Raw genomic sequence first — 12,011 nt, 5'->3', positions numbered from 1 at the left:
CAGTCCTCATCGGGGGACGTGGTTCCCTTCAGTCCTCATCGGGGGACGTGGTTCCCTTCAGTCCTCATCCGGGGACGTGGTTCCCTTCAGTCCTCATCGGGGGACGTGGTTCCCTTCAGTCCTCAACCGGTCACATTTAGTATGAAAACATGCAGATCATGTCCGTCCGTCACGCCTCATGTTATACTCCATATATGGCCAAGATCCCTGATGTCATCAATATTAAGCCCATATCTGGGAATGCCTATATATGGTCCGTGCGTCAGTCACGCATCATGTCACGCTCCATATATGGCCAAGATCCCTGATTTCATCAATATTAATGCCCATATATGGTCATATTGTGTCAGTCTCATGATAACCAGTGTGGTTGTCGCAACGCGAGTCGCAAGCTTGCAAATTAATTCCGTCCTTGTCCCTTTTATGCCCATGCAGACGTGCCGTTTCAACTCTTCAGTGTTTACTTCTCTTCTCCTGAAAATGATCTTCAAAAGCATTTTTTTCCACAGGTTTCTTTCCATGTTTTGCCTTTCTAATTTTTATGGAGAATGGAGCGAAACTCCAAAGGTAGGATAGGACTTAAACTTCGAAGTCAGCGAAGGTCATAAAAATAGCAAACATAGCTGATCTACAAGCTCAATGTTCTGCAAATCCCCTGAAAATTGCCAGTGGCAGGTTGTGTGAAGTTTTGAAATGGCACATCTGTAGGTATATGCCAGTACAAATAAGGATGTTACATTTATTGAAATACAAGCACATATGTCTGGACGTACTACAAGTGCGATCTGATAAATATGACTTATATGAGTTATATCTTGTTTATATGTCCTCTGCTCCCTCTCTCCCTCGCTCTGTCCTCGCCTCACCTTTGTGCTCCCCCCTAAGCCCGTTCCTCCGGGGAGCATCCACTCTGCCGTTATACGTATCGCTTTGTATTCTGTTTACAGTTAACTTCTTCTCTGCATCTGTCTGTTCACGACCCTCTCTCTCTGAGCTCCTGGGATATGGCTTCTTTGAGAGGAATACAGATGAACAAAGAGTTGCGCTCTCCTCCAGTCAACACGTCGTCGTCGTCTTATTATACCCTCCCCGTCGCGGAGTTGGCGGGCCTGGGTAATTTACGCCCGTGGCATTTCAGTCAACAGACGGTGACCACATCAGCAGTCCTGTGACAACACCGCGCGCGCGTGGCGTGTCCTCTGCCCTGGTTGTTAAAGTGTCATCCTCCTCGATGCCGAGCAGCCCTCGCCGTGCTGAATGTTTCATGTGCCCTCAGTGCACCTGTTTGTGAATCCCCTCACTAAAGGCTGTTCTCTGACCCCGGGATGTTTTGCTATTTTCTTGTTCCGTGTCTCATTTCTTATGGATCATCTGCACCTGTAAGAGATCAGAGCTCATTCAAAGTGGGATTTTCTAGTTTACGCATTCTGTCTGTGATTCCCTGTTAAGATCTACGCTTAGTTAGCGCTATATATATATATATATATATATATATATATATATATATATATATATATATAAATGTGGCGGAGAGAGTCGCAGCCCCAGCCTGAAGCCTCAAAAGTCTAGTATCTGCTCTCGTTCCATAGGGATGTCCCTTTGGAGTAATGGTTAAGATATTGGACTTTCACACGGGAGACCCGGGTTCGAAACCGGGTGGGGAGGTTTGGATCACCTCCGTTACATATATATATATATATATATATATATATATATATATATATATATATATATATATAGCTATATACAGTATATATATATACACATACACATACACTCTCACACACACACACACACACACACACACACACACACACACACACACACACTTACAACCATGTCCTCTGTAAATCGTATATAAATGAATTGGGGCGGGGCGGTTCTCTGATCAGCGAATCCCTGGGTTGATTCCCCGGTAGCAGGGCAGAAACGGGCAGAAACCTCTTATCTCCATATTCAAACTTTTTGTGTTTGTTTTTTCCGTGAATTAACACGCTACTTGATCATCCTACCGTGTCACACAAAACTGGCAAAAGTATCAGATCCGCAAGCTCGCAACGTGGTGCAAAGAGACACGTTTAGATCTTGCAGATCTGCTATTTTTTTTATTTAATCCTGAAAAGTAACATTTTGGAACATATGAGGATTCCACCTGACAGAGACGATGTGATGAATGTCATCATCCCCCTACTCTACTGTTGGAACTGTCAATAAAGACCCCCCACCCCCACCCATTTCATTTTCATTCATAGCAACACTGTGCTTCTGTGCACGGAGGAGGACATAATCGATCCATGGGGTTCTTCGTGACTTGTTTGTTTGATATGAAGATAGGTGAGAATAGGACATTTACCTTATCTATACTTTTATAGATCTCATTTATTTATATAGTGAAGAAAGAGCAGCAGTATCCTAAGGTGCAGCTAGTATGAACTAGGGGTGCAACAGTAAATCAAACTAATCCAATTAATCGATTATAAAAAAATCAACATTAATAAAAATAATATTAAATTTTTTTAATATACTATATATAATAGTGAAAATAGCAGAGCTCACTGGTGCGATGAAGTATAAAATCGGACCAAATTGATTTGGCTGATTCTTAAAAACAATAAGATTTTTATTTTGTTGATTCGTTGATATGAAAAAGTTTAACAAATTGACCAAAAAATGTGACTTGCGTTGCCAGACTATCACACGGATGAGTGTCTGGCAACGCGAGGCTAAAAAAAAATACCCTTCTCAATTATTCGATTAATCAAAATGGTAATCGATAGACAATCAATTAATCAAAAATAATTAATGCTTTCAGCCCTTGTGTGAGCTCCTCTAGCCTCGAGGTCCAATTCAAGAACATGGCACTGATAATATGATAATATGATAATATGATAATATGACTAGTAAGACGCATCAGGGCGACATGCAACCTTGCCCTAAAGGGCGAGGTCGCGCCAATTCTTGGCCATCTGGCCAGTGATGTATATCGGACCAGCTACCCTTATATGGAGACCCCTGGTACCCATATATGGAGATCCATGTACTGCATATGGAGATATGCTGTGAGAGCCCAAACATGCTTACTCAGTTATTCGTTATGTGAAAGTCCTATGATGTCTATGACATCAGACATCATACCCTTTTATGCCCATGCATGGAGATCCCTGTTTGTAGAACCAGCCGTTAGTGTGGTATGTGGCCGATGTGGCCTCCATACATGGGCATTCCCATATGAAGTCCTGTTAGATATGAGCTTAATATTAATGACATAAGGGAACTCCATATATGGGCATAAAAGGGATTCTGATAGTGTGACATCACAGTGAAGGCCAGAGCATGATGTCAGAGCGGCAAACCCATAGAACCACAGTGTCAGGCGTTATAGACAGAGATACACACATATTACATACAGTACATACAGACCAGTAAGACTCCTTAATCAGGAGATAAGTGACCGGGCGGAGGTTGTGGTTTGCCAGCCAAGGAGTGTGTGTGCAAAGTTTGGCATGGATAGGGGCAACGGTGCCGGAGATAAGAGTAGGGCCAAAAGTGTGACGTGACGTGGCGTGGCGGACAGACGGAGGGACTGACTGACTGACGGAAGGAATAACAGACAGTAACTTTCATAGTAACTTGCGACCTAATGGTCGCAACAATAAGCTGTGACCGTTCACATACTAAACTTGCGACCTACGGTCGCAATAATATGGCTGTCACAGAAATAGCACAATGGCCAGATGATAATTGGCCCTGTAAGAGCATTGAACTTTAAAGATGTTATGTCTGTAGACTATGGTATGTGGTGTTCCTATAACCTGTGTTGTTAAGACCCTCTCTCTCTAACTCTCTCTCTCTCTCTCTCTCTCTCTCTCTCTCTGCCTTTGAACCCATCTTAAAGTGTTGGGTGGGACCCTACACAGGGTCATGTGACTTCTAGGGGTCACAGGGTCACGGGAGGTCGGGTGGCGTCAGGAGCCACAAAGATGCCCACACATACAGACGGACACGCATGTCGCACGCACGCACACACACACACACACACACACATGCACAGGCGCACGCACATCACATTAACAGCTGAAACAACAAGATCCTATACATCTCTCTCTCTCTCTCTCTCTCTCTCTCACACACACACACACACACACACACACACACACACACACACACACACACACACACACACACACACACACACACACAACTTAACCACTTTACCATGAGTAGAAAAACAGCTTATAGTCTTAGAGGGCCTCTTTAGCACCCAATAAAACTCTCTCTCTCTATTTCCTTAGATTTGGCCCTTAACGGCTCTCCCTGCACATGGTATAAACTTTAATCCCTGCCACACACACTGTACTTGTGCGGTCCAAAGACACCCACTCTGAGATGACTCATGTACACACTTATAGGAAGCATTTTCACTTCCTGGTTGATTTTATCCGTATTTTCATTTGTGTTTTTATAAATTATTGCCCTATTTCCTTTTACAAGAATAGCTAATTTGGCTATTCTTTGGCTAAGGTGTGAAAGTGGTTGAGCCTGCACGTTTCATAATTTATTAACAAGATAACATAAATAATGACTTGATTGGTCTTTTTTCCTTTTCCTTCACGTTCCAAAACGGCAAAAGTAGGAGATTGGCAAGCTCAAAGAACACTGCTTCATTGTCATACAAGTTCCCTTCCACACCTTCAGCGAAGAACAACGTTTAGCTCAGGGGTCTTCAACAGGGGGTCCTCCAAATCTTTGTGTGATAGAAACCTTTTTTTCTCCTTTTTTATATTAACCACTTGAACCCTTGTGTCCATATTCTGAGAACTATTCTGAGAAAATAGCAGATCTACAAGCTCACAACTGAAAACGTTGAAGACCCCTGGTTTAGCTTGTAAAGAACTCTCAGGCCTTATATTGGAAGCTCTTTGGAGGACAAGATGGTGCAGAGAGCTGAAAAAACTTCAAATAAACAAAGTCATAAAAAAAAGTCTTTACACTATACTCGTACTTTAGTGTACTTCTGTCTTCCTAGGAAAGAAGATGAAATGCTTTTCCTGCCACTTCACTATTTCTCGCTCAAGCTCTTGCTGCCCTGTTGTACGTGCAGGCATGTCTCAGCAATTAAAGCGCTAAGCGGGAAAGATTGCAGGAGGGAAATGAAGCTAAGTTATATACAGGCGTCAACTCCAGAGTCTGTAGATCACAGCATCAACACCTCGTTAAGAAGGCAACAACACTGTTAACACTGCACTAGATGATATCTCTCCCTCTCTCTCTATCTCTCTAGGTCTCTATCTCTGTCCCTCTAAACCACTGGTTCTCAACCTGTACTATTTTTTTGGTTTCCTACAATTCGTTTTTAATTATTATTTCAAAACATTTTCAACAAACATTTCAGTAGTTCCTTTCATGAAGAAATAAAAGACACATCTAAGAAATCTCATGAATTAGAAAACAAAGCGTTTCAGAATACATTTAAAATAGCAGATCTACAAGCGTGCAACGCGGCACGAAGCGATGCATGTGCGCTTGTAGATCTGCTATTCACTGGTTTGGGTCCCGGGCAAACGGCTTATCTCTCTTCTTTATTTCTCTCTCCTTAGTCCAGGGGTCTTCAACAGGGGGTCCGGGACCACTAGGGGGTCCTCAGAGTTACTTCAGGGGTTCCTCCAAATCTTTGTGTGATAGCTTTTTTCCCCCCTTTTCTATAAAAAATAGCAGATCTACAAGCTCACAACGCCTCGCACTGCGAGGCGTTGTGAGCTTGTAGATCGGCTATTTTTGGCAAAGAGGTTTTGTGTAGAGGGTAAAAAGACTAAGTACACAGTGAAAGAACAAGTTTATTAAAGGGGAGCTCCGGTCGTTTTCAAGGGCTTTTGTAACCCCATATTATCATATTCTAACTTGGAAAACAAAAAAGAAATTTATTTTTGTGGTACATTTCCATTTTTTGGGAAACGCGAAGCTATGACCTCACTTCCTACAGCACCAACCTCACTTCCTCCAGCACCCATAATCCTTTGCGCAAGCAGCGCTTGGAGAAGAGAGCCAAAGCTAAGCTAACAGCGTAACCATAATAACATCCTCGCTGCGTTGCTGTTTTAGTTTGTTTGTTGCTGTTGGTTGGAAGTCACGTAGTAAGAAGATGGGATGTTATGACCGCAGTGATGCTGAGCAGTTGTAGAAGTTTTGAAACGTGTGCAACTGTGTCGGTGAAACAACATGGCATTGTTGTTTTACCGTGGTGTTATGATTGAATGAAGCCGAGCGACGGAGCGAGCCCCGGGTGCTGCTGCTGCCTGCAGAACGATGGGACATGAATCTGCGGTTGTGTAGTGATTAGTAAACATTTCACAACAGATGACTTCCACCGAGATGTAATGGCAGGATTGATGGACACAATGCAAAGCTAAATGTCCCTTGTAAAGCAGAACATAGGTATGTACTGTATGTTTGGAATTAAAATGCCACTCTACGAAACATAATGTATAATGTACAAGCAAAGGTTGCAACTTGATTCATGTTTGTAACACTTATTTTGTTGTCATCTCTTGTCTTTAGAATCATCCATCTAATGGGTGGAGAGGCTTCATATCAAGGTGTATTCTTTCAAGAGGTAGGACTACTTTTAGGCTATTGTTATTGCTAGCGATGCTAATCTTTAGCCTGTAACAGCAGTGCGGTTCCAACATTAATGTAAATGTGCGGGGCACCCAAAAGTGGTGAGATAAAAGTCAACAGAGGGGACTGTATTATAATGTATATGAATCGACAAACAACCCCTCCCCCCAGTGGCTGCACAGTAATTATGATGTAACGTGAGCTATTATAAAAGATGATGATGATGATACTACACTCTGATTCCTAGTGTAGGCAACCAAACGTTGGGTACTTACAACTGTGAAGTGTGTGAATCACTAGAATATATTTTATTCAGACAAACTCATAAACAAACTGAATCCACATAACTCCATTAAAACACATAGCAGTACTGTAACACTCCCCTTCCCTCATTGACCATACATGAAGCTAGATCGCATTGTTTTTTTTTTTAATGTTTTTTACTGATGTGCGTGGTCTAAATGTTATTGTTTTCTAGATTGATATTGCTATGCATTTGTTATATTGTTGTTGATGTACTGACATTATCCTATTATATTGATATACTGTATTACCTGCTTATTGTACATCGCTTTGGATTAAAATCTGCTAAATGCCTAAATTGTAATCATCCAGCACTTTTGCCAGTTACTTTTTATTCTTTTGTACTACACTGTTTTATAAAGTAGGGTTTAAACTTACAAACAAAAAACTGTTTAAATATGGAGATAAGAGGTTTGTGCCCGAGAGCAACCCCCCAACATTACATGAAATATGTAACATGGTAAAATGCAGTGTTACTGTTGTTAGCTTATAGATCTGTTCTTTTTTTTTTTGCAAACTGGTTTAGGATTCTCATTATTGCATGGTGTGATTACTAGAAATGGGGTAAAAGCTATGGCAACATTTTGAAATGTCATTGTAAAAAATCTGTGTACCCTGAAACATTTTTCCTCCTCTTTGTCTATAATTGCATAAGGTGCTGACACATCACATAATCCACCATGTCCAAGATGATGTCCATAGCAGTCCTGCGGGAAGACAGCGGTACAACTGTCTACATCGCCCTCTGAAGAGATGCCGTAGAAGAAGCGGCTTACAAGGAACTCCCAGGAATATTATTTACTCTCTCGATTCATACAGCAATGTGATCTAATTTTTTAATATTAGACTACTCTAAAGCCTCTTTCAACTCTAATGTTGCCTCGCCTGTGCTCTGTACACCCAGTAATAAGCTTGTTATTTTAATAAGTCAAATTGGGAAATAAGATAAAAGTGAGAGAATAATTTTCCAAATCCTAGGGAGAAAAATAATCATTTACAAGAATCGTGCTGCCCTTCTGCAGATATAAGTGTCTGCTAAATTTCTAAATTAGATCAGCTAACACAGGGAACATGTCAGAACCCTAAAACATCCGGGACAACCATGTCCTAGCTCTGGTCGAGAGTGTGCGCTGCTCAACCCATTTTCAGTATTGGCTACAGCACAAACTATTAGAATAACGGTTTCAATTTCAGGTGGACTACACACTAAAGAGGCTAATAAAAACAATATATAACATCATGAGCTTTTTGGTTTCATCCTTGCAATCTGTCATGAAAATATGTATTTACCGGTAATATATTATTTGCTGGAGTAGAGCAGTGGTTCTTACTCTGGCGTCCCTGCAACAATCATATTTGAACTGGGGACCCCCCACCCTGATAAGCACTTAGACTGTAGGAGTTGAGGCATTACATTCTGCTCGATTCCGTTCCACAGATAAATATTGTGAAACTAGCCGATCTACAAGCTCAAACTCCCAGACTCAAAGGTTGAGAACCACTGGACTACAGTAATGCTCTGAAACAGAAGTACTTGCCACTGTGTTTGTTACATTGTACTGTGTTTACTGTGTTACAAATGGCAGGTTCACACAGCACTCCATACTGTGTACATTATATTTCTTACAAGTAAAAACAGAAAAGAAGGAAAATCAAATGTATTGAATCTATTTTATTATCTATTATGACAAGGATCATAGAAATGTTCACATCTCTATGCATTTGTTATGTATAATACAATATAATGATGCCAGGGTAAGAAGACGTCGACTCTCCACTTGCGACGACTCTCCAGGACACTCCAAACGATACCGCAGTGCCTGCAGTGAGAAGAAGAAAATACTGTAACATGTTGCATTGTCTTTGTCACACACAAACGGTTCATCGCCATGGCAGCTTATCGTGTACATCAGGGTCTGCAACCTTTTACAAATGAAAAGTGCCATGGTTTTATTTTTTTAGATAGTGTGCCATGTCAACATGAATTTTAATGACAAGCCATCATAAGTGTGGACATTTTGATTGGAAGGACATAACAGTCATTAGACTCTGAGCAATAAGTCACTTATCTCCCAGACTCCCTCCCCAGTCAGAGTTCATAGCTTTAATGAATGTAGAATTTTATGCAGGATGTCATTTGCTGCAAATTAGGTGACTTAATTTAATTTACCATGTTTAAAATATATATTTGAAATAAAAATCCTGTCTCACACTTCTGCCAGTGTGCCAGTGATCACCCCCCCCCCCCCCCCCCCCCTGTGCCAATGTTGGCACTCGTGCCTAAGGTTGCCTAGCCCTGGTTTTTGTCATGGACATACAAATATTAAATATGACCAGAGACAGATCTGCTAGCCCTAAATATTAGCCTACTAGTGCTGTTCTCAGTGTGTTGAGGGACCTTCAGTTGAAGATGGTTCAAATGGATCACAGGTCTATTTTCTGAGAGCAGTGGTGTAAGCAGTGCTTGTAAAATGTTGAGGCTTTTGTACTTTGAATAATTTCCAGCTTTCTGTACTGGTACTTGACTCGAGCTCGAATCCAAATATAGTTCTTGTACACCATTACAATCATTTGAAAACTTGAGTTACTTTGCACATAAATGATTATATTATAAAACCTAATTAATCAACTTTAGCCCTATTTTATATCCAGGCTATTTGAAAATAGACGATCTACAAGCTCACAATGTGTTGATGCGATGTGTTGTGAGTTTGTGGATCTGCCATTTTCAAACATTTTGTACTTTTAAAGTATATTTTGATGCCAATACTTTAGTACTTTTACTTCTTACAGAATGTTTTCTATATTGCAGTATTGATAGCCTACTTTTACTCAAGTATCTTAGTCCTTTTTCCATCTCTGTCAGAGTGTAGACCTACAAATGGGACCAAATAGACCCATAGGAGGTACTAGCCGCAAATTGCAACACTAGATTTTTTTATACTCGGATGAATCTAGGGTTGCAATACCTCCCATAGGGATCCAATGCATGAAAACAGTTTTTTGCTATCTGATTGTATTAAACGACTTCAAACTCACCAATATTGTGGCTCTATGGAAAGCTTGGAATTTACTCTTGCTATCTGCAAAGTGTTTGTTTCTGAGAATTCCACCGTGGAATTGTTATGATTTATTTTCTGTCAATAAAATCCGAGCAGCCATGTTTTTTTTCTAAGTCTTGAACTTAGGAAGCGCTCGTCTTCTATAACACCACGTCCCGCTGCCTCCTGCATTAGGCTATGTGACAGAACCAGCTGGTACACAGGACTGCTGAGTGACTTCCCACGAGCGCTTCCAAACTCCAGCACTTAGAAAAAATAATCACCCGAACTGAATTTCTTGACAGAAAATAAAATCATAACAATTCCACGGTGGATTTTTCAGAAACAAACACTTTGCAGATAGCAAGAGTAAATTCCAAGCTTTCCATAGAGCCACAATATTGGTGAGTTTGAAGTCGTTTAATACAATCAGATAGCAAAAAACTGTTTTCATGCATTGGATCCCTATGGGAGGTATTGCAACCCTAGATTCATCCGAGTATAAAACAATCTAGTGTTGCAATTTGCGGCTAAGGAGGTACTGGAAAATAAAAGTTTTGAGAGCCACTGTACTAGTGGACTCCTAATGTGAAATACATAGTAAAATCAGTGCCATCATACATATTTTAAAGTAAACTTAGGCCTACAGACTTTACATTCTGTAATTGGGATTAATATAGGAATGTGCATGCCAGGACACATTGATGATGACACTCACATACACAAATAAGTTATACATGAATGAAACATACCATTGGGTCTCGGTTGTCTCTTCCAGTTCAACTTGGGGATCCTAGCAGCATGGAGCAGTAGTCACAACAAACGGGCAGAATAACTTGGGTGCAGAGAATGGTCCTATGACAGTGTGTATGATGTTAGCTTAGTGGAGTCCCAGCTGGCAGAGAGACGCCTCGTCTTTTCTCTCTGGTTCACGTCGCTGCTTTTTTTTTTTTTTTCTTCCTTCTTCTAATGTAATGCATAGCCTACTCCAGTTCATATAAAAAGTAGTTCTACCGAAGATTCTGCCAGCAAGTCCCTATGTCAGTAGAAAACATGTCTGAAACAAGTAACAACCATACTGTTGTTGCTAACTAGCGTTCACGCTACGGCAACCACACCGGGTCAAATCCTACTGTAGTTTCTGCAGCTACAACGGCCTCCCACCACGTACGTCATAGCCAGGCGTTCCATTGGCCGAATCAGTCTATGACGTACGTGGTAGTAAGGCCCCCTACTGTCCACAGAACAGTAATGTAAGGAAATAGACGCGTTTTAGCATGAACGTAGTTGACTAAAAGAACACAGACTTGGTTGAAAACCGGCGAACCACTCCTTTAAGTATTGACGGTTCAAGTGGTTAAATATCTGAAAACACATTTACATGAACCCAAAATACACTGATGATTGTGCTGTCAAACGATGAAACGATATGGTATCTATGGGTTGTGGGGGTCCCTGCTTCATCCCTCTCTCGACTAAGGGGTCCTTGGCCTGAAAACATTGAAGACCCCTGCCTTAGTCCATCACTCCTAAAACTCACGTCCCATTATTCTTCTCTCTGTCGTCGCTTGCTGTAAAGCACTCCCCCCCCCCCTCCTCCTTTGTCAATACTTTCTCCCCTTGCTCTTGTGTTGAGGAGGTGTAGTCAGTGCGTGCGTGCGTGCGTGCGGGTGCGGGTGTGTGTGTGTGTGAGTGTGAGTGAGTCTGTGCGTGCGTGCATGTGGGTGCGTATGAGTGAGTGAGTTAGTGTGTGCGTGCGTGCGTGCGTGCGAGTTTATTTATTTGTGTTTATTCAGACAATCCATCTGTGATGTGGTTGTCATTGGCTGGAGAGTTTTTAATGTGTCATGCCTTGTCTCAATCTCCTCCAGATAATCATCTCTCTTTCTCTACCGAGAAAGACCGGGATGATTGATGACTCTGTGTGCGTGCGTGCGTGCGCGTGTGTGTGTGTGCGTGCGTGCGTGCGTGCTTGTGTGTGTGTGTTGCCAATGGACTAACAGCTGTATCCAACCACTCAAGACAGTAAGAATTTGTGACAGTGTGTGTGTG

General features: G+C 41.5%; 1 protein-coding gene and 2 long non-coding RNA genes across 5 annotated transcripts in view; 2 read left to right on the top strand and 1 right to left on the bottom strand.

Annotated features, from left to right (window-relative positions):
• The window catches only part of LOC308308046 (partitioning defective 3 homolog B-like), a 438,220-nt gene that overhangs the window by 404,648 nt on the left and 21,561 nt on the right, over positions 1–12,011 (top strand). The gene's annotated exons all lie outside the window — the stretch shown is intronic.
• On the top strand, positions 5,880–7,601 carry LOC308308049. Its single transcript, XR_013963259.1, has 3 exons — positions 5,880–6,432; positions 6,556–6,610; positions 7,574–7,601. It is a non-coding gene; the product is annotated as an uncharacterized lncRNA (long non-coding RNA).
• On the bottom strand, positions 8,576–11,276 carry LOC308308048. Its single transcript, XR_013963258.1, has 2 exons — positions 10,712–11,276; positions 8,576–8,738 (listed from the first exon to the last, which is right to left on the bottom strand). It is a non-coding gene; the product is annotated as an uncharacterized lncRNA (long non-coding RNA).

Source organism: Nannobrachium achirus, assembly GCF_963921795.1.
Source record: "Nannobrachium achirus genome assembly, chromosome: 22".
Classification (NCBI taxonomy): domain Eukaryota; kingdom Metazoa; phylum Chordata; class Actinopteri; order Myctophiformes; family Myctophidae; genus Nannobrachium; species Nannobrachium achirus.
This window is presented reverse-complemented; position numbering and strand designations above follow the sequence as displayed.